Source organism: Caretta caretta, chromosome 2, assembly GCF_965140235.1.
Source record: "Caretta caretta isolate rCarCar2 chromosome 2, rCarCar1.hap1, whole genome shotgun sequence".
NCBI lineage: Eukaryota > Metazoa > Chordata > Testudines > Cheloniidae > Caretta > Caretta caretta.
In genome coordinates, this window is record NC_134207.1 from 60,500,963 (window position 1) to 60,524,800 (window position 23,838).

The 23,838-nt window shown below is 43.7% G+C and overlaps 1 protein-coding gene across 9 annotated transcripts in view; it reads right to left on the minus strand.

Annotated features, from left to right (window-relative positions):
- C2H8orf34 (chromosome 2 C8orf34 homolog) overlaps positions 1 to 23,838 on the minus strand; it is a 360,017-nt gene that overhangs the window by 205,427 nt on the left and 130,752 nt on the right. The gene's annotated exons all lie outside the window — the stretch shown is intronic.

Genomic DNA, 23,838 nt, shown 5'->3' on the forward strand with positions numbered 1-23,838 from the left:
TTGCTACTGATTTGTATTTTCTTGTAACTTAGCACTGCAAATGTATTCTGAAAAATCAAAGAGATTATGCTTAACCTGGAAAATATTATGCTTTATTCATTTTTATTTATTACACACACACACACGTGTGTAGTTATATGACCCTTATCACTGTAGTATCCAAGTGGCTCAAAATCATTAATGGATTTATCACCAAAACAGCCTATGAGGTATAATTCCCATTTTATAGATGGATTAAATAACTTGTCCAAGGTCACACAGGAAGACTGTGGTTGAACTGAGAATTAAAACCAGGTCTCCTGATTCCCAGTCCAGTGCCCTATCCACTACAACACCCTTCAAATATATAAGTGTGATTGGTAGTGCTGGTATTAAGGGTGCCCAACACTTACCGTTACAAAACCCTGTTTTCATTTGCTTATAACTTCACCAAACTTTGGTCTGAAATTTTCCATACCAACTGTGTGCCTCAGACTGAATTGTTTTGGAAAATTTCAGCCAAGTTCAGTTGCACACAGCCAGGGCCGGCTCTAGGCACCAGCAAAACAAGCAGGTGCTTGGGGTGGCACATTTCTATGGGCAGCATTCCGGTGCCGGCCATGCTGCCACTAGAAACGTGCCCCCACACCCCCAGCTCACCTCCGCTCCACCTCCGCCTGCTCCCCTGAACGCGCTGCCTCTCCCTCGCCTGAGAGGGAGGGGGGAGAAGCGAAGCGGCGGCATGTTCAGGGGAGCAGGAGGAGCGGAGGTGAGCTAGGACAGAGGGTTGGGGCGGGGGAGGAGCTGCAGGAAGCAATGGGGGGGGAATGCGGCATGCCCGGGGGAGGAGGCGGGGCTGGGGATTTGGGGAAAGGGAAGAGTTGGGGCAGAGCCAGGGGCGGGCACCAAAAAAAGCAGGGGCGGCCAAAATTTTTTTTGCTTGGGGTGGCAAATATCCAAGAGCCAGCCCTGTACACAGCAACTGAGCATGCTCCAGCCAAGAGTTAAGGGGCTCAGAAGAACTTTCCCTGTCATGGGTGTTCCGGGTCAAGGTTGGGCTGGACGCTAGAACTGAGTAAAGGGCACCTGTGTCTCCTGTGCTCTAAATGAGCCCTCCAGCTGCTCCCCCCCCCCTCCCATGGCACCCAGGCAGCAGTGAAGAGGAAGCTGCATTCAAATGCAGAACAGACAAAAGCCAGACCGAGCGGGAGGGAAAGGAGTAGATTGGGACAAGGAGTCTGGTGATAGTGGGACTAGAGGAAGAGGTGGGAAGAGAAACTGTGAGTGGGATTTGAAGAGTGGAGACTGGGAGCTGAGTGAGAAGGCAGACTTGGACAGGTTGGGCAAGGAGACTGGTTTTAAGAGCTGTGGGGGGAGACTGACTGGGAGTTGGTGAAGGAAAGGGGAGACTGAGAACCAGTTGGATGAGCATAGATTGAGACTGGCTGGAAAAAGAGACTGACAGACTAGGAAACAGTGGGAGGAAGAACCGGCGCAGTAGAAATGAGGGATAGATTTGACAAGACACTAGGATGTAGGGGGAGAACTGGGACTGGCTGGGTAAACAGACTGGGACAAGGATTATAAAATACAATATAAATGTTGAAGTGACCTTATTGCAACAAAACATTTTGATAAATTTGGTTGAAAATTTCAATAAAAGATATACATTTCCATTGGAAATGTTAAGACCAGATCTAATAATATGGGCCATATTCTTCAGAATCACATTTCTTTTTATGTCCCAATGGGAATCTACAAATCCAGCTAAAAGTTTAAAGATAATATTTAAGCAAATTTAAAATTGTGAACATAAAATTAATCTTAGAGTAGCTTAGAGCATTGGGCCTCTTCAACTCTGAGTCATTTCAAAATTGGAATAATCTAAAATTTTAGATATTTTAACATGGTCCATCTCTCTTAGGAGAGAAAGTTTCAAATGGCATCATTTAAAAATATGGCTGCTTAAGTTAAAATATTCATAATTTAAAATCCATCAATCAAACTTAGGTATGTGTTATAGGTGACATGGAGACAAACATCAAATGAAGTCAGAGTACTGCATGTACTGTAAATTTTATATGAGGTTGTCATAGAGATGTGAAGCTACACTGTGATAATTATTGAACACTATATGTTGGGCTGGTTATTGGCATGGTTTGTATGTGACAATATTTCTTTAATTTAAAATGGAAAAACAGGGGACAAGATGTAAACAGGGAGCAGAGGGAGTGATGCCCATTAAAAGATATCCAGGTAAGAAGCTTGGTGTCCAACTAAGAAACAACAGACACTTGTTTTGTAGGAAACCTAGTGTTGTGCCAGTCACTGTACACACCATTGGTCACAGACTCCTGAAGGGAAGAATCACAGGTGGCTGAATTCAGTCAGACCTTCAGGGTAAGAATAATGGATACACGCGGTACTGTAGCCCAGGCTGCAGAATAGAAATAGAACTGCAGCCTGGGAGAGGTAAAGACACAAGGCCTAATACCTGAAGGGAGAGAGACCAGAAAGGAGACAGAGGTACAGCTAGCCCTGTAACCCCCCTGTGACCGGGTGCCTGGAATGGACCACACTGAGAATGCCACACTCAGGGCAAACTACAAGAAACAGGGGAGGCAATTCCCCAAAACTGGTGGTTTATTCTATAATTAGCTTCACCAAGCCAGTAACAAAAGAGCTTCTGCAATGCCACACTGATTATCCAGAAGCCAAACAGTCCCCCTTAGTCATTCCAACCCTTGGCTCCCATCCAGATAAATAGGTCTCACATAGTGAGAGGTTACTGAAAATCCAATTCACCATATGTGAGGTTCTTACTAATCCTAAGGATCAGACACTTACCACCCCAGGTCAATGTGTATGTCAGACCTTACCCAAATACCATGCTGTCAGCCATTCCCTAGTAAACGAACTAAAGATGTATTAACAAAAGAAAAGAAGAGAGTTATAAATGGTTAATAGATTACATACATAGCAAAGTCTTTATATCAGGATGTGATGGAATAGGCTGCTGGCTTGCAGAAGTCTCTCTGATAACCTCCAAAAGATTGGAAGGTCCTCAGTCCATACTTTAAGATGCTCCTTTTAGTTGTAAATCCACAGAGGAGGAAAGAGGAGGTGTCTCAGGTGGAGCTGCTCTCCAGCCGCCCAATTCTGTGAAATCTGGTCTCCTCTGCAATAGTCAGATTTCACGGTCCATGACATGTTTTTCACAGCTGTGAATTTGGTAGGGTCCTACTTATATATCTATCTGTAAACTTGTTTTTTCTATGATGCATGTTTAATGTACAATTTCAAAGGGTCAAAAGGAAAACAGATTACAGGAACAGCCAAAGGCAGCTGAGGGTAGATGAGCTGAAGGGGTTAAGCAGGATATAAAGAAAAAATAAAGGGAGGGAGGGAGGAAGGGAAGAGAAAGTCACAGAGAATTTATAAACAATACAGGCAATTTTGAAATGGATTCTAAAATAAATGGGGAGTCAGAGAAAATATGGGCTGAAGCAATAAGACTCCTTCTTGTATATATGAGAAGATGAAATACCACCTGTTGAATCACGAACACTAGTACCTGCCACACTTTTGGTTTTCCTTAACTATGGACAAGGACCGATCTTGCGTATGATATCCTACGAGATCACAGCTCATAGCTGCATAGCTGCATTTTAGAGCATAAACAGTTTGATCGTAGTAGCAAAGATAACAAAGAAACAAAGGAACCCAATGCACAGATACAGACTAGGGACCGAATGGCTAGGCAGCAGTTCTGCGGAAAAGGACCTAGGGGTGACAGTGGACGAGAAGCTGGATATGAGTCAGCAGTGTGCCCTTGTTGCCAAGAAGGCCAATGGCATTTTGGGATGTATAAGTAGGGGCATAGCGAGCAGATCGAGGGACGTGATTGTTCCCCTCTATTCGACATTGGTGAGGCCTCATCTGGAGTACTGTGTCCAGTTTTGGGCCCCACACTTCAAGAAGGATGTGGATAAATTGGAGAGAGTCCAGCGAAGGGCAACAAAAATGATTAGGGGACTGGAACACATGAGTTATGAGGAGAGGCTGAGGGAGCTGGGATTGTTTAGCCTGCAGAAGAGAAGAATGAGGGGGGATTTGATAGCTGCTTTCAACTACCTGAAAGGGGGTTCCAAAGAGGATGGCTCTAGACTGTTCTCAATGGTAGCAGATGACAGAACGAGGAGTAATGGTCTCAAGTTGCAGTGGGGGAGGTTTAGATTGGATATTAGGAAAAACTTTTTCACTAAGAGGGTGGTGAAACACTGGAATGCGTTACCTAGGGAGGTGGTAGAATCTCCTTCCTTAGAGGTTTTTAAGGTCAGGCTTGACAAAGCCCTGGCTGGGATGATTTAACTGGGAATCGGTCCTGCTTCGAGCAGGGGGTTGGACTAGATGACCTTCTGGGGTCCCTTCCAACCCTTATATTCTATGATTCTATGATTCTATGAGAAGGGGAAGGGGCTGAAATGGGGCCCAGCTGAGGCCACGGCCACCCGTTCTCCCAGCACTCCTCCTCCAAAATCCAGGACTGTGCAGCAGCAAACTCTGTCTGGGGGCATAAGACACAGGTGGTGCCTTTCTCCCCTTCCACTCTGCCATGTGGCCTTGGGGGAAACTGCAGGGAGGAACCAGCCTCAGACTCTGGCCAGTAGGAGCATGCAGCCACAGAAGCAGCCAAAGCAGGGGCTTTCAGACATTCAGAAAGCTTTCTACAAGTCTCACTGGACTTTTCCTGGCCATTTGCTCCAACCTCTCCCTCCTCCTATCTCAGTCTCTTCCCCTCAGCTTCACTCCTGCCCCTCTTACTCTCTTCTCCCCTTCCCTGTCCTCCTCATCCCTCCTCCCTTCAATGTCCCCTCTCCCTTCACTTCTCTTTACATTTAGCTGTTCCCCTCTGAACTAACTACCCTGCCCTCAAAATCATGGAATTAACATGACATTTGTTCCCTCCACATTGTTCACTCTGCTTGTTTCCTACCCCTCTCCTCCCGCCCAGGTCTGTCTTGCCTATTTAAACTGTAATCTCTTCAGGGCTGGGTCCATCTACTACTCTGTGTTTGTACAGTGCCTAGCACAATGGAGCCCCATTAGGCACTGCCCTAAAAACCTGCTCATCATCATCATCATCATCAACATGGAGATACTCTTTTGGGGGCATTCCTTTTAATAAACAACATTGTCAAGGTTCCTCCCCCACTCTGAACTCTAGGGTACAGATGTGGGGACCTGCATGAAAAACCTCCTAAGCTTATCTTTACCAGCTTAGGTCAAAACTTCCCCAAGGTACAAAATATTACACCCGTTATCCTTGGACTGGCCGCTACCACCACCAAACTAATACTGGTTACTGGGGAAGAGCTGTTTGGACGCGTCTTTCCCCCCAAAATACTTCCCAAAACCTTGCACCCCACTTCCTGGACAAGGTTTGGTAAAAAGCCTCACCAATTTGCCTAGGTGACTACAGACCCAGACCCTTGGATCTTAAGAACAATGAACAATCCTCCCAACACTTGCACCCCCCCTTTCCTGGGAAATGTTGGATAAAAAGCCTCACCAATTTGCATAGGTGACCACAGACCCAAACCCTTAGATCTGAGAACAATGAAAAAGCATTCCGTTTTTTACAAGAAGACTTTTAATAAAAAATAGAAGTAAATAGAAATAAAGAAATCCCCCCTGTAAAATCAGGATGGTAGATATCTTACAGGGTAATTAGATTCAAAAACATAGAGAACCCCTCTAGGCAAAACCTTAAGTTACAAAAAAGATACACAGACAGAAATAGTTATTCTATTCAGCACAATTCTTTTCTCAGCCATTTAAAGAAATCATAATCTAACACATACCTAGCTAGATTACTTACTAAAAGTTCTAAGACTCCATTCCTGTTCTGTCCCTGGCAGAAACCAGCATACAGACAGACACAGACCCTTTGTTTCTCTCCCTCCTCCCAGTTTTTGAAAGTATCTTGTCTCCTCATTGGTCATTTTGGTCAGGTGCCAGCGAGGTTACCTTTAGCTTCTTAACCCTTTACAGGTGAGAGGAGCTTTCCCCTGGCCAGGAGGGATTTCAAAGGGGTTTACCCTTCCCTTTATATTTATGACAAACATGCATACAAGGTGGCAGTGTAATAAGATATAAACTTTAAGCCTGAAGAAGTAACAGTAAACTTGAAAAAAAAATTTTGAATGGTGCCCTTAATCTAGATCTGATTGAAGAAGGTATTAACAATAACATTTTTATTGCCTAATGAAAAATAAAAAAAACATTAAATTCTTTAGGCCAGATCATCATCATCTGGTGTAAAATGTCAGCTCCACTGAAGTCTATTTACACCAGCTAAGGATCTGTTCCTTTTATTTTTTATCCATAGCTAACACTGCCAACACAAACTAGATCAAATGAACTGATGTTTTAAACAAAATTTATTTACAGTCAGCAAGTGTTACCCAATCAATACATAAGGATATCATATACAGACTGAAGTGTGTGTGTACACACACAGTTTAATTTTGTTTAAAGATAAGAGAGTCACAATTTTTGAACAGCTGTAAACTACTGCATGGATTAGATTTTAAAGGAAATGGCAGCTCATGCCTCATTTTTTCCCCAAACAGCTGTTATTTCTGTAAGTGAGGTTTCCAACAATTCTCTGTTTGATTAAGTTTTGGCTGTCTGACAACTTAGAAAGGTACAGTAATTCTATGGTTATAAGGTGCTAACCATCATAAATTTTAAATTTATTTCCCTATGCTACAAGAAGTGTCTCACTCACTTTTACTTAGTATTAAATTTGATAAGCTACTGCTCTGGCCTTTTCCTCACAATAGTAAATGAAGTTAGAATGCTTCAAAGCTTCCAAAATATACTAGTAAGTTAGATGTCAGAGATGTGTCTAATAGTATCTAAAACAGGAAAAATGCAAAATGTTAAATAGGGTTAAGTCATCATCCTATTATTTTAGCTAAACAGCTGTAACCTATACTAAAATGCATAATATTTGCAAAGCAACTCACATTATCAGATTTTTGCAAAGAATATGCATTTACCTAATGCAGTGCTGGAGGGGAAAAGAAACTATCCTGCCAGCTGTGTGCGAAGTCATCAGCATTCCAAATGGAAATACAAGCATAATCCCACTTCGCCAAATCCTGTTTAACCAAAACACTTGCTGAAACACAAAATTTGATTAAGTCTCCGGGACTGAATGCAGCCCTGTATTCACACCCTCCAAACAACTGTAATAATCTTTGTATAAAACATACCTTGTGAGATATCATTTGAAAAAACTAATAACTTGTTAGTCTATAATATCCTGGTGAAATGTATGTAGCAATATTATACATAAAGTTATGAACATAAACTGAAATTATGACTGAAATGTTTTTACCAGACAAGTTTGGGGATGGCATAAACCAGTTCCTCAAAGACAAGCTGACACTTCTAGCCAGGTGTCAAAATTGATTGACAATCACCTGTCAAGTGGTCATTCTTTGGCAAGGAATGGGGGCAGGAACAGGTTGATCTGCTTTTTAACAAACAACAACATGGAACCTCTTTCACCATGAGCCTCCATCTCTCCATCCTCGCAGCAGGAAGGGATTTTATCTAGGAGTAACCCTTAGGAAAATTAATTTCAAAGAGTGACTGGACTATAACGGGGGGAGGGGGGGGCAAGAATGCCCAAGTATTTTCTCTCTTGCTCTCTCTCTCTCTCTCTCTCTCTCTCTCTCTGTCACCTAAGATGACAAAGGAACCAGCCTTTGGACTTTGGAAGGAATCCTGACATGAAAATTTGGTTAGCAATGTTGCTGGGAATATGTGGTAAGGATTTTACCTTGAACCAAGTCTAGTTTAAGTTTTAGTTACGAGAAAGTATTTTACCTTTGTTTCTCTTGTAACCAGTTCTGACTTTAATGCCTTATATTTGTCCTCACTTAAAGCCTATCTCTTTGTAGTTAGATAAATTTGCTTTATTCTTTATTCAAAACTAATCCAGTGTTGTGTTTAAATTGAACTGTTTGAATAACTCTAGTTAAAGTAGCAAACTATTGCATATTGACCCCCTTATAGGGACAACAGACTTCTTATATCTGAACTGTCCAGGAGAGAGCTGAAGAGTGCAGAACACGTGTTTTTTGGGAAAATTCAGAACTGAGAGTATATTGGGGTCACCCTGCAAGTAGTAACCAATGCTGGTGGAAACCAGAGTCTGACTGGAGTGTTGCTGGCAGGCTGCAGCTCTACACGGACACTCAGGATGTGACCTGCATGTTGTTTGACTGTTTATGAGCGGCCCAAGTTGGGAGCTACTGCAGGAAAGCATTATGAGGCACCCAAGGTTGCAGGGAAAATGGTTATGCAAGCACTCACTCGTCTAGATTACACTCTGGAATGATAGTGCCCCAAGATTTACTGTGCCAGCAATACTTTGTGTCTTCAGTTGCAAACCTCAAATCTGGCGTGCAGATGCCACATCCTTCTCCTGCTACCCTAACTGATCTTGCCTAAGTTGCTTGGATGTCCATAGTTTTATTGAGCCTGCATGTAGCCATCAGACTCTACTGACAATCTTCCAACCCTTCAATTCTCTGAAGCTTTGGAATGTGCTAATAAGAACTTCCATACTGTGTCAGACCAACGGTCCATCTAGTCCAATAGCCTGTCTTTGATATTGACCAGTACCAGACCTTCAGAGGGAGTGTACAGAACAGGTTAATTTTGGAGAGATCCACCTCTGTCTTGCCTTCCTGTACCTAGCAGTCAGAGGTTCAGGGTTGCCCTGAGCATGGGGATGCAGCCCTGACCATCTTGGCTAATGGCCATTGATGGACCTATCCTCCATGAATTAATCTAGATTTTTTGAACCCAGTTATATTTTTGGCTATCACAACATCCCACAACAATGAGTTCCACAGGTTAATTGTATGTTGTGTTTCTCTTGTTTGTATTAAACCTGCTGCCTATTCATTTCATTGGGAGACCCCTGGTTTTTGTATTGTGTGAAAGGGTAAGTAACGCTTCTCTATTCACTTTCTCCATATCATTCATGATTTTAGAGACGTCTATATCATAGCTCCCCTCTATAAAAAAAAGCATACACCAGATCTTGATTTCCATGCTAATTTTAGCCTGCATCTGACATCCACAGTCATTACTAATAACCTAGTCAATAATGCGTCACATCACGGTCACTATTCCAATATCAAGCTGCTCCAAAAGAACATTACTCAACAACAGATACATATTCTAAAGAACAACTGCTTATAAATGGTGGTTCCAAAGCATCTAGCATTAAAATGGATACAAATTAGTGTAACTATGCTCCTTTGCAAAAAAAAATCTGACTCTCAAGATGAAAGAGTTAAATTGCTTTTATATAATGCGATGGAACAGCAACAGTAGCTAAAAAGCTTTTCATTCAGCTTAGTACTTGCTGGAACACTGAGTTTTCCTTTCCTTTTGTTTTCCCTTGATAGACCAAATATTGATAATACAGCTGAGTGACTGCATGAATTAATTGAAAAGCAATTGTTGTGTAAAGCCTCCGCTCAATCCAGTAGAATGTGATTGTAAAATTTGTAACTTTTCAATCGTTGCTAGTATGATCATTAAGTTCTGTAATCTTTTGCAAACTTTGTAACTTTTAGTCATTGTTAGCATAACCTTTTAAAAGTTGTAACTTTTGCAAGCTTTGTAACCTTTCCAGTTACCACTTGTATAACCTCCAAGCTTTGCAATATTCCATCATGCAATCAGGGAGAGTGTGAGAGTGTGTGTGTGTGGGAGATAAGGGAGTGTGAACAAGGAAGTGTGTGTGGGACTGGGCGGAGAGGAACTGCAAGGAGAAAAGAGCCCGGGCCAGGTGTGTCTGATGTAATCTGCCCTGAGAAGGCAATCATGGGGTACTGTAAAGAAAGGAAGAACCTGATATGCATGAAAGGAACGACGTCTGGGAATGCTTCTCAGTGACGGACACAGAAGGAAAACTCAGTGTACATGATAGGAGCCACCCAGTTCCAATAAAAGAAAGAAGGCATGCTCACAAGCCCTTCTTCTTGACCTGCTTGCTGGGCCGGATCTGTGACCGCAGGCGGACACACCAGATCTACTATGCTTCAGCTTCCTATGTTGTCTCTGGTAACTCTGCCTGCGTGAGTGTGTGGGTGTATGAGGGTATGAATGCGTTGAATATGTGCGTGCATGAATAAGCTCCATCCCTTTTCTGTTTGATCCAATAGCGGCATTTCATAAAACCAATATAAGTGTAACCCTGGGTTGGTTTCTAGTGAAATTGAGGTAACAGCAATGAGAAGTCATTGACAAAAGCAGAGTACACAGAAAAGAAAATGTGTTAAAAAAGAAAGAAAAAAAGCCAGTTTCACTCTCCATGAGGATGACACTTACATGTCAGAGGAAGGGAGCACCCATCCTCCATTGGAAAGTCTCTCAAATCCCCACATAACTGCCACCTAGTTTTGTTCTGATGGTGGCTTGTCATCAACAGTAAGCGAGACCCAGTCCAGACTCAGGAACCAGAACACAGGATGTTGCTTTAAGTAAGTTATTTTGTTTTGTCATTGTAGGATACATTTCCTTCCACATAATTTTCTTCTCAAGTAAACTCCCTGTATAGATGAGAGGAACAATTGCCTCTCAGCACTCAAAATTAGAACACCAGTATCTTCAATAGTATTCTCATGTTAAGGCTATTAGTCAAGGCTATCACTTCAAAAAACTGCAGCTTTTAGCATATCATCATAAAGAGGCATGGCCTGTCACCTCAGTCAGGCTGTAACTGAGCAAGACTCCTCTCTCAATCTCTAACAAACTTGGGCTTGGTTTACATGACCAATTATGTCAGTAGAATTATGTCGCTCTGGTGATGCAGATCTACCAACCTAACCTCCCCCCGTGTAGACTGTGTTATGTCACCAGGAAGGCTTGTCCTATCAACATAGCTACCGCCTCTCAGGGAGGCGGAGTATCTATACCAATGTGAGAAGCTCTCCAGTCTTTGAAGGTAGCTTCTTCACTAAGCGCTACAGAGGCACAGTGGCACTGGTACAGCTGCACCCCTGCAGCGTGGCAAGGATAGACAAGCCCTTAGTTCTACATGACGATCAATTTTAAATGATCGAAAAGCAAGTAGTTGAATATTACATAGATTTAAACAATTAGTTGTGTGAAATAATGTATATTTCACTTAAAATAAAGTGATCTATGATTTTTTGCCTTTTTCTTATAAGTGTATGACTTGGGTATTTCTGCTCCATAATCAGAGAATGGGATTCCTCACAATTTCCCATAGCAACCACTTTAATGTTAAAATACTTCTGTACCAAAGACATTGAATACAAAAATGAATTGGGGAAAAGTATACTAGTAGAATCTAATGATTCATGGAAAACGAAGATTCATCTGCCATGGTAGTGAATACTTGTAAGGGCTACATTTGCTGCCTAGTCTTTGTTTTTGCTTTCCTACACTATAACATGATTTACATCCATGTGATCATACAGAAGCTAGGAAAATACTCATTGACTTCAACAAGGCCAGGATCTCACCCCAGAACTCTCTCTGTTCTTCTCTCTTACTGCCCCTTGGCCCCTTTCCTCTACCCAACCTGTATGATTAGCTGCTCCTTCATATCTTTGTCCCATTCTACATGTTTGAGCTGTGAAGTTCACCACTTTACTTTTTGTTGCATTCCTTCCCCTATTTTTCACCAGTCCAGTATGCATTTTGGGCCCCATTCTGCAAATACATATGGAGCATAGTGCTGTCTACTGTGAGTAATACCACAGAAAAATGTTTGGAGGATTAGGCCCTTCATAGCAAATTCCTTCAGCAGGGAACTTGTCTCATTGTACCTTGAAAATCCTGGGTGCTACTAGTATATAAATACTGAATTGTAGTGACTTGCATATAGAGTACGAAATAGTGTAATGTGCGACACTGCTTGGCAACTATTATTTTATTTAGACAGATTAGAAAAGACAATTAAACAATTGTGTGTGTGTTTGCATATGACCATACCTTTTCCTGTCATGGTTCAGTACTGTGTGGGCTCTGAGCTCCAAACGTAATTATGGCTTGAAAATCTGTGCCTACTGTGGACTCTCCTTCTGTGGATCTGAATCTAAAATTCAATCCCACTGCTATATGACGACACTGGCAAGTAAGATGTAGACCACAGTCACCATTCAGAGAATAGCACAAAGTAATATTTATAGTAATAACAATGCTGCACTAAATAGCTACAAGCCAGCAGTGAGGTATTTTGATAATTTCCCAGATAAACTTTTCTATTACTTTTGCTCCAGAACATACAGGAACAGGAGAAAAATGTATCTACTTCAGCCAAACAAAAGGATATCCCAACATAGAGACCAGGATTAGACAATTTTTTTAAAATCAGATTTTTTTGTTTTGTTTTATGCTTTTTTATGGACAAGTTTGATGGTGCTAAATATTTTTAGTGTAGTAGGCCAGTAGCGGGGGTGTGTTACTGGCACATCCTTCAACCCCTTCTGGTTACGGCAACAGTGTTGGGACCAAAATCCTCGTTTGTGAACTGTCATTAAGATGTATTGAAAGCTCCATGAGAAGAGAGCTTGCCAGATCAAGCCCGTCATCCTATTAGTTGACATTCTTCACTACTTCTGCCTTCTTCCTACACTGTAATATATACTGTAATTTCCTAAATGGCGTAACACTGAAACATAAGCCAAGAAGGATGAGGTATAAAGCTAGAAATTTTCATCATCCATCTTTGGAAAAGTTTATACCACAACAAGTAAATGGTCTTAACAGGAGTTTTTCAGTTCAATATAGTGCCAAAACCAGCATATTTTCTGTTGAAAGTGGGAAATTGAGATAATGAACCCTGATGTATGCTATTATAAGCCAACAGCTATTTTGGATCCACCAGTAAAGTAATGAATTTTCCTTGGAAGCTATGACTGTCTCATGGCAGCATTCTTTCACCACGACAGACACTGATTAATTCTGTCTGAATAGTGTGGATTTCTCAGGGACCATTGACTGAAGCCCAGGCTGTTACTGTGTTCCATTACTCCCATATAAATACATAAATAAATAAAATATACTTGTGCTGATGGCAGTTCTTCTCGTGTTCCAGAAATCTCTTCTGCTTTGGAGTCATACTGTATGCCATTTAATATATACTTAACCAGCCTGTAACGGGGTGCATGCCGTGCCCCTCCCATTCAGCCCTTCTCCCGCTCTTCTCAGAGACTCTTCAGGCTGGTGCAACATCCATGCTCTTTATTTGTGATCAAGTCCCCACCACCAGTTTCCAACTATATACAGGCTTTTTACAACAGCTTGGCCTACCACAGGCCTGACCAGCAACAGACTAGGAGACTCCCACCTCCATCTGACCTTCCCCTTCTGGTCTCCGCCCTGCCTGCTCTCACTTCCTCCCAGCCTTATAGCTCCTACTAGTGAGGCTGGCAGGCATGGTTAGTTACCAGGCAAGCATCAGGCTATCTACCCAGCCCCAATCCAATCCCCCGATTGGGGATGGAGTGACAGGAGCTGATGAAGGCCTCTCTTGCAGCACCCTGCCACACACCTCCCCCTTTAAGCCGCCGCCAGGGAGTCTGGTCCAGCCCCTTCTCCCCTTGCCTGGGAGGCTGCTCCAGGGAGGCCTGCTGCTGCCCACTGGGTGGTCCCCAGGGTCCTCCACACAGGGTTGGTCCATTCCCCAGCCACAAAAGGCATACTGGGTAGGCAGCGGACAGCCCCACAGGTCAACTGTTACCCACAGGTCCTCACACCACCTTCACGCATTCCTTGGGGCCCTCCCTTCTCTCGGCCTCAGGCCCCTTTCCCTGGGGTTCTATAACGGGACATTCCTTCGGTCCCTCACCTTCTACTTCTTTCCCTTCTTCACTCTGGCTCCGTTATCTAGGGTCTCTCTCTCTCCTGTCCTCTGGGGACCTAGGTCCTCCACTGACCTGAGGCCAACAGGTCTAGGGATCTCCCCTCCCGTCACCAGGGTCTCCCCTCCCTTCTTGCCAGGGGGCCCCTCCCCTGGCATCCTTTCCCCTTTGGGACAGGACCCCAATCTGTCCCCATGACCACAGGGCACGGAAATCCCTCTCCCACCCCCACCAGTTGCCAAGCAAACCGGCCACTGACCTCCATGGGCAACCTGGGCCATGAGGCGAGGCCTCCAATCCCCCTGGATGCACTCGAGCATCACTCCTGTCCCGGGGATAAACCACTGGGGCTTCACCGGCCCTCTCTGAATGAGGAAGCAGGCCAAGGCAGTGTCCACGAAGACCCTCTGGGGCTTCCTCCCCATCTGCACAGGGATGGTGGCCAGTCCTTGCCCCTGCTTCTTCCCTCTAACATTCGTCCAACTGCAAAGCTCAGCTAGCCCACACTCCATTTCTGGGCAATTTCTGCATTTGTATTCCAGCCACCCACACCACCAGCAGACCAACTGTCCTGGATGACTAGGGGCTCCCTTGTTCTCCTCCTTTCTTTTATCCGGGCTTCTCCTCATTGGGGGTTTCCCTCGGGGCTTCTTACCCCAGTCCAGGTCCCAGCCTTCTGACCCTTCTTTTGAGGAACATCTGCTTCTGCGTATTCCTCAGTCAGTCAATTTGACAGCGGCCTCTACCATATTCACCTGGCGCCACCAGACCCAGACTCGTGGGTTTCCTGGAGGCCCTGCACAAATTGTTCAGGATCACCCTGTCTATCTCTCCCAGCATCTGGGTGTCTGACCTCAACCACCGAGTGGCCCAGTCCATGAGCTTCTGGGCAAAAGCTCAGGGCTGCAAACCCCCTGTCCATCGGGCCGCCCAAAACTTCTGCCTGTGCTTGTCCATGGGCAGTCCCATCTGGTCTAGGATGGCTGTCTTTACTATGTCATAATCTTTGGCCTGTTCATCGCTTAAGGCCATATAGGTAGCCTGCGCTTCGCCAGCCAGATAGGGGCCCAGGCAGTGATGAGCTGCCAAAATCTTAACAACCGGTTTCCTCCTCACCCCAAGAGGGGGTCATTGCTCACCCCCACCCCCCAGGACTCCTGCCCCATCCAACCCCCCCCCCGTGTTCCTTGATGCCCCCCCCAGGACGCCTGCCCCATCCACCCCCCTCCCCTGTCCCCTGACTGCCCCCAGAACCGGACAGGAGGGTCTCATGGGCCACCGTTGTGGGTACCCACCCCTCCCCTAAGAGCCAGAGCACCTGCTGGGGGGCGAGGTGGGGAGTCCCAGCGGTGCTTACCTGGGGCAGCTCCCAGGAAGCATCCGGCAGGTCCCTCTGGTTCCTAGGGGCAGGAGAGCATAGCTGGGGGGGAGCAGGAGGAGCGGCCGCTCCCCCACTGATCACATCAAAAGTGGCGCCTTAGGCGCAGACTCCCTGGGTGCTTTGGGGCTGGAGCACCCACAGGGAAAATTTGATGGGTGCAAAGCACCCACCGGCAGCTCTCCACCCCATGCCCGGCCCCAGATCACCTCACCTCCACTCCGCCTCCTCCGCTGAACGTGCCGCCCTGCTCTGCTTCTCTGCCCCTTCCTCCGGCTTCCCGCGAATCAGCTGTTCAGCAGGAAGCCGGAGAGGGCAGAGAAGCAGGCAGCGGCTTTCCGCTCAGGCCAAGGGTGGCGGAGATGAGCTGGGGCAGGGAGCAGTTCTCCTGCGCGCCACGTGCCTCCCCACCCCCCCACGGGTTACCTGCTGCAGCGCGGGCAGCCCTCCTTGAACCCCCCCACCCCAGCTCACCTCTGCCTCCCTGGACCTGAACGGGAAGCCACAGCCTACTTCTCAGCCCCCTGGCTTCCCGCGTGAACAACTGATTTGTGGGAAGCCTGGGAGGGCGGAGAAGCAGAGCGGGGCGGTGCATTCGGGGGAGGAGGCAGAGCAGAGGTGAGCTGGGGCCAGGGAGCTGCCGGTGGGTGCTCTGCACCCACCAAATTTTCCCCCTGGGTGCTCCAGGGCTGAAGCACCCATGGAGTCAGCGCCTAAGGTGCCACTTTTGGGCAGTTAAATTTAGAAGCCTTTTTAGAACCGGTTGTCCCTCGCGGAACAACCGGTTCTAAAAGGGCTTCTAAATTTAACAATCAGTTCTAGTGAACCGGTGCGAACCGGCGCGAACCGGCTCCAGCTCACCACTGGGCCCAGGTTGCCTTGTCCCATCCGGCACCTATGGCTACCCGCTCAAACGTACCCAGGAAGGCATCGGGGTCATCATCACTGGGGCCCGTCTTACAGAGGCCCAACCCTGGTGTGCGGCTGCCATCGCCTCCCGGGGGACTCACCAATCGGTGCAGGAGCTGCTGCTGTACACCAGCCAGCTCCCTGATGAAGTCCTGGAGGGTCTTCTGTTGTTCGGTCTGCAAGGCAAGTAAGGCCTGCCGCTCTGCCTGGTGGGACTGCTGGAAGGCCTGCAGGGTTTTCTGCAGCTCCTCTTGCTGTTTAGCTAGTCAGTGGTTCCCTCCATCCTCGGGTAGCCACGCCCTAGCGGTGGCTTTGTATCCCGGACAAGCCTCCACGTGTAACAGGCACACACCATGCCCCTCCGGTTCGACCCTTCTCCCTTTCGTCTCTGAGACCCAGGAACACGTCAGGCTAGTGGAACACCTGTGCTCTTTATTTGTAATCAAGTCCACACCACCAGTTTCTAACTATATACAGGCTTCTTACAAGAGGCCTTTTTACCGTAGGCCTGGCCAAAAAACAGACTAGGAGACTCCCACCTCTGTCTGACCCTGACCTTCCCGCTCCTGGTCTCTGCTCTCCTGCTCTTACTTCCTCACATCCTTATCGCTCCTGCTAACGAGGCTGGCAGGGGTGGTCAGTTGCCTTGCAAGCATCAGGCTATCAACCCAGCCCCAATCTAAGCCTCGCAGTTGGGGCTGGAGTGGCAGGCACTGATTAAGGTGTCTCTAGCAGCACCCTGCCGCGCAGCCGGTTCATGTTTTAGATACATTTTCTTATTCAAATCAGCACCGTCCAATAAAATTCACCCTTGACAGATGAAACTGTTGCCACTATTGGCAATTAGTGGTTCATACAAAAAGGAAAAATAAAATGTTGGAATATAGAGAAGAAGCTTGGGGCTATAGGCCCTGATCCTGCATCACTGAAGTCAATGCGAGTTTTACCATTTATTTCAGTGGAAGCAAGATCCGTCTCAGAGCATAAGAAACTGAATATAGGTCAATCCACACTACTGCATGTATCTTCCTCATCATGCAGATCATTTAGATTATATGCTTTTCTGTGATTAATTTTGTATTAATTTTCATAAAGAAAATTAAAAAATACCACAAGGTAAACTATTTACAGATCATATATGTTACCCAATAGTGCACATATCACATGATATCCTATAAAATTATGTAACTTTACAACTCATCCCAGCTGAAAGACCACACAATACAAAATCAGCTGGGGTTAGGGTGGATGGTAACAAGAAGAACACAAGAATGGCCACACTAGGTCAGACCAATGGTCCATCGAGCCCAGTATCCTGTCTTTAGACAGGTTTCAGAGGAACAGCCGTGTTAGTCTGTATTCGCAAAAAGAAAAGGAGGACTTGTGGCACCTTAGAGACTAACCAATTTATTTGAGCATGAGCTTTCGTGAGCCACAGCTCACTTCATCAGACATCGTACCAAAAGGACTGAAGGTAAAAAATCCATTACAATCTACATACCACACAGACTATGCTGACAGCTTGTGCCTCACGCTCTCAAAGAAACTGCGGAATCACCTGATCAAGATCCTCTACAGCAAACAGGGAAAGATTAAGAATGAGCTCTCAAAAATGGATACTCTCATAAAGAACCAACCTTCCACACAAACTTCCTCGTGGCTGGATTTTACTAAAACTAGACAAGCCATTTACAATGCACACTTTGCTTCTCTACAAAAGAAAAAGGTCTGATGAAGTGAGCTGTGGCTCACGAAAGCTCATGCTCAAATAAATTGGTTAGTCTCTAAGGTGCCACAAGTCCTCCTTTTCTTTTTGTCTTTAGACAGTGGCAAATGCCAGATGCTTCAGATGAAATGAACAAAACAGGGCAATTATTGAGTGATCCCTGTTGTCCACTCACGGCTTCTGGCAGTCCGAGGCTAGGGACACCCAGACATGGGGTTGCATCCCTGACCATCTTGGCTAATAGCCATTGATGGACCTATCCTCCATGAATTTATCTAGTTCTTTTTGAACCCTCTTATAGTCTTGGTCTTCACTACATCCTCTGGCAAAGAGTTCCAAGGTTCGCTGTGCATTGTGTGAAGAAATACTTCCTTTTGTTTCTTTTAAACCTGCTGCCTATTAATTTCATTTGCTGACCCCCTAGTTTTTGTGTTATGAGGAATAAATAACACTTCCTTATTTACTTTCTCCACAGCCATCATGATTTTATAGACTTCTATCATATCCCCCCATTGTCTCCTCCTTTCCAAGATGGAAGTCCCAGTCTTATTAATCTCTCCTCAGATGGAAGCTGTTCCATACCCCTAATCATTTTTGCTGCGCTTTTAAAAAATCTTTTCCAATTCCAATATATCTTTTTTGATATGGAGCGACCACATCTGTATGCAGTATTCAAGATGTGGGTGTACCATGGATTTATATAGTGGCATTTACTGTCTTATTATCTGTCCCTTTCCTAATTGAGCCTGACTTTGTTAGGTTATTTTTTTACTGCACATTAAGCAGATGTTTTCAGAAAACTATCCGCAATGACTCCAAGATCTCTTTATTGAGTGGTAACAGCTAATTTAGACCCCATAATTTTATATGCATAGTTGGGATTATGTTTTCCAATGTGCATTTATCAACATTGGATTTCATCTGTCATTTTGTTGCTCAATCACCCCATTAAAAAAACAAACAAAAAAAACCCATACACAGATACGCAAAAAGGGGAAGGAAAACGCCAAGAGGTCAGGTGGAATGGAATACTATTTGAGCTCTCTCAGAATTCCTTATCCACATGTCTCAAGAAAGGGGCCCAAAATTTCCTTGAATTCATATAATTGGTCTGTACATCAATAGGCTATTCTTTTGCTGCTCACTCAGACAAGTCTGAATACCACTGCTCTAGTCTGGGCATAAACCTACTCCTCCATTTTTGTACAGTCATGTGCTTGGTAATCATTGTAGTTCTTAAGATCCAAAGTCTTTGTGGTAGAGTTAAACCCAGTGTAGAAGATACAGAACCTAAGATACAATTTTCAGCTGAGGTTTAGTTGCTGAAGATAAGCACTATTTTCATTCTTGTGTCCACCTCTTTCCATAGTGGCCTGACTGTTGGATCATTCTATAGCATATGCAAAAGGATTCCTATTTTCTTTAATAGAGTACCACCAAATATCAGTAGATGAGGCCTCACAGCTTGCACTACCTCTGTGGCATCCAACAGATTTTGAATAGAATATTTTGCTATATTAGGCATAGCCACAGAAGCATTACAAATGTGCTCTCCTCGTGGGATTCTTTTAAGGCCTATGATAACTCCCTTTCCCATGATTTCACAAAGAACTCCTGACCAATGGAGTTAGTCTTCATTAGCAAAGTATACATAGTGGACATGAGCCTGGGGAGTTTATGAAGTATGTGCAAAGTTCCCAGTAGGTCTGGGGCCTCTGGACCAAACTGATGCTTTAGCAACAGATTCAGTTATAAGTACTGTAATTCTGCTGAGAATGGCAGGTCATATCATTGCTTTAGTATTACAACTAATTGGGAATTCATATGATACCCCGGCTCAGTCAGTTCTTCCAAATTACAGCCCCCTACCCTCAATTTGCAAGTCTGGCTTATCCCAAAAAAAGGGCTTTTGCATGCCAGTGAGGATGACATTGGTTCTTCTTTGCTCACATCCTTCATACAGCCACCATGGCAAACACCTTATTTTTCTCCATCCAGTAAAATAGGAACAAAACAGACCCACAGGGGGAAATGACTGCATTAACCCCGTTCAGTTTCTGCACATGTGGGCATAAGGGTGTTAGCATGTTGGAACTAATTTGACATGATAAAAGCATAATGATTTTGTAGGTCTGGGAAGTCCCTGTTCCCAACAGGGAGCTGGAGATTTTTAAGTGGTAGTCATGAGCCTTGACCAGGACCCTACAAAAAGGCTTTAATACTATTATTAACTTTTCTAAAATAAGATGGAAGACTATATACAAATAGTTGCTTAGAATACAGAGAACCCTACACCAAAATTTTATTATTGTATTAACCCTCCCCTCCCTGCAGACTTAGGGAGAGGATGCCACCTATTTGTATCACTAGGTATACGAGGTCGCATTGCTCATTGTAATACAAGAGGTTGGGTAAGACTATAACAGTTGGATCCAGGAACCATATGGGTTCAAATTCAAATTTTTTTTGAAGTAAAACACATATACCCCCAGACCAATCTCTCAAAAGCCTTTTCTATATATGATGCTAATACGGCTTGCGGTCATCCTATTTCACTGCTATGATATCAATAAGTTGTCAAAGATTATCTGAGCCACAACGGCTGGTGACAAACCTGATTTGGGTTGTGAAAGAACCCAAAACCTTCTCCACTCTTATTGCCAGAACTTTTGCCAATATTTTGACATTACTATTACTAAGTGAAATTGGCCTATAATTGGAACATAGTTTGGCATCTCCTCAGGGTTAAGAAGTACTGATATTAGGGCTTCCCTCAGTATAGGGGGAAGCATGCCCTCTAGGAGTGACTCAAACATTTTAAGCATCTTGTTAGAGATCAAGAAAGTGTCTATAGAATTCAGCAGGGAAGCCATCTGGCAAAGGGACTTTCCTGATTTTCATATTCGTAAGGGCTTGAATAAACTCATCCTCTGTTAGGGAAGCATCAAGGTTTCTATACTGGGCTGCAGCAATTTGGGGTAAAGTCGTATTTTTGAAAAATGGAACCAAAGCATCTATGGAGAGGTGTGTGTCCAATTTGCACAGATCTTTAGTGAAATTAAATAACACTTTAATATCTTTAGGTGAGGTACATAATGTTTATCACAAATGACTGTGATTACACATGCAGATGTCTTTTGTTTCAGCTTTTTCGTCCAATTCCCAGAAGTACTAACTTAGTTGAAATAGGGCAAATTTAGCCTCCGCTGAGTGCAGCTTATTGAATTCATATCAACTTCTATGCTTTCTTTTAACAGAAGTTAAATTGTATGAATATAGGTGGATGTGCAGTTTAGACAAAATTAATTTCATGGTGGTAAGTGAAATAGCATGACCATCAGGGAAATAAAAGCCTCTCAACTAGATGATGTTCCAGTGTTTAATTCCTGAAAGTAGGAACCGCCTTGTGATACCGCTTCTCTAGGAATGCATGCAGCTTTAGAAGCAGGGTTTAGCATATAGTCTAAGTTTTTGCTCTGGATGGTAAGGAAGGCCTTCTACCAGACTCGAGTGTGAGCTCAGAAGTAATGAGTACTACTGTGAAGAAAATGCTAGAGGAATAAACCATGGCTTGGAATACACGTTGTATGAAACCACTGCCATATGCATCCATACTTTCTAATGAAAGTGTCTTTGCTAAGATCAGAGTGAAGGAAAGACCACATTCTATTGTTTGTTCTTTATTTTCAACTGAACTTTAAGCTCTGACTTATATGCACAGTTCTCCAATTTCCAAGTTGTCACTATTTGCTCCTCTCTCTCTCTCATCAGGTTCTTGATGTTAATTAAAACAAACCATAATTATATTGGCCAAATCCTGCTCATCTTACTCAGCTAGACCCTTTCTGACTTAACTGAAGTACTTGTGCACAACTTTTAAAAATTGTTATTTGGAGCTGTCCTTAATTCAAGTATTTCAGCCATTCTTTACTAATACACATTCAGCAAGAAGTGTCTGCAATGCAATAATACTAGAAATATTTTATATTTAAATTAATGCTCTTAACATCAACAGTTATCAAAATATAAAGAAGAAAAAAATGGGAGAAAAAGCATGTGACATGTTTTTTGTTTTTTTTAATTCCTTACAGAAAGGACAATCCATAAATATTTTTGGAAACTGGTTACTTTTGCACAAGTTTCCTAAAATCCAGCCAAAATATTTCAGTTCATATGACACTGCTGGTCAGCTAATCCTCTTTGTAGGAGATTTTAAAAATTTGCATATGCAAAGTACTAAACTCTTCACTGATAAGCTAAGATAAATTACTATTAAATACATTGCAATATATAGTTCATAGAATATCCATCCTTTTACCCACAATTATAAAGCAGCTATATAGTAAATATCCAGCCAGATAGCAAGCTTCCATCAAACTGTTCAATTTGTATAAATTAATTTTTGTGCTAGTATGAGAGCCACATTCACGTTTCTTTATATCCACTTAGTTTACTCTACCAGTTTCTTCGGAGGATTTATCTTTGCTGGTTTGTCAAGTGGCCAGTATACACTTTTCACTGTAAAAATAAAGAAAGTCAAGGCAAAGCATAAAAATCACAAATCTTATCAGAAACATTTTTAGTTCAGCAGTACATTATAGTGAACTTTCAGATTTTTTTTTAAAGAAAGCTATTACAAGCATTTCTAACATGCCAGTCACTAGAGCATCCATATGCTCTTTCACAAACCTCTCCCTCCCCTTCTTCTTCCTTCACAGCCCCTTAATAAAGTAACTGGATTCCAGATGAAGTCAAGGATCACACCTGTACTACAAAAAAGGAGTCTGCATATAGATGGGACATTTCAACACACTAAAAAGGTAAGATTCTTGTTCAGTTCTGGTAGAATTTCTGCTCTGTCTCTGTAGGGTATGCCTGGGATAGGTCAGTCCAAGTGTTCCATTTGAATCTATCTGTGGTTCTGGGGGCATGGAGCCAGAGATGGTAATAGAGTTACCAAGACCCCAGTTCCTTTAAGGATCTGTAGATGAAGATAAGTATTCTGAATTGGACAATTCAGGCAAGTAGTGAAGAGATGAAAAAAACTCTAAGATAATGAATTCTCACTGCTTTGCAGAGGACCAGTGCATGTTGTAGAAGCATTAATTTCTGGTCAGTCTTCATGGTCAACTCCAGATGCATTCCAATAGCTTCAATGTTCAAAGACGTCTGATAGTAGCCATATATGTATCAAGATAGATGGAAGTAGGACGAGACAAACTTGTAGATCACTGTGATTGCCCCTCAAACTCCTGCCTACCTGTGGATGGATGAATGTCATGTTAGCTACTGTTGCTATCTGGGAGTCTGAGATGAGTTCAGAAGGACCACACAGTGGCACACAAATTTGACAATCAGGGGAAGGTGGCCTCACTAGGGTAAAAGGTCATGGTATCTGTCAGTTCCTCAATTTTTGTCCTTCTACCAGCCAGCTTCATCTCTGCTTTGCCTTGGTTGACCCAGAACTATCTGTTTTGCATCCATGTCTCTGTTTCGGCCAGATACTGGGATAGCTGGGACACTGTACTGTCTGCACTTAAAGAAAGACAGGTCATAATAGCCTACAGAATATCATCTTTCCTAGTTGGGAATCACCTGTGCTTATTAGATCTTTCAGGAAAGGAAAGAGTAAATTTATTTAAACACAATTTCATCCACCCCAGCTGTGTCCAGCAGCTGAACTAATAGATATCTAATAGCATTAGCATGAATGCTGGCTCATGCAACAGAGTTCCAAACTGAATGGTTTCTAATAAATTCTATTGTTTCTGCTGAAAGGAGAGGCTCCCCCCCTCCAAAAAAAATTGGGTTACATAAAAACTGTATAGTTGATGGTACTGTATAACCTCTCTACTTCTGCTAGAATGTTTGTGTAACCTATTGGTTCACTGGGCTTGTGATTTATATTTGCTCATGGT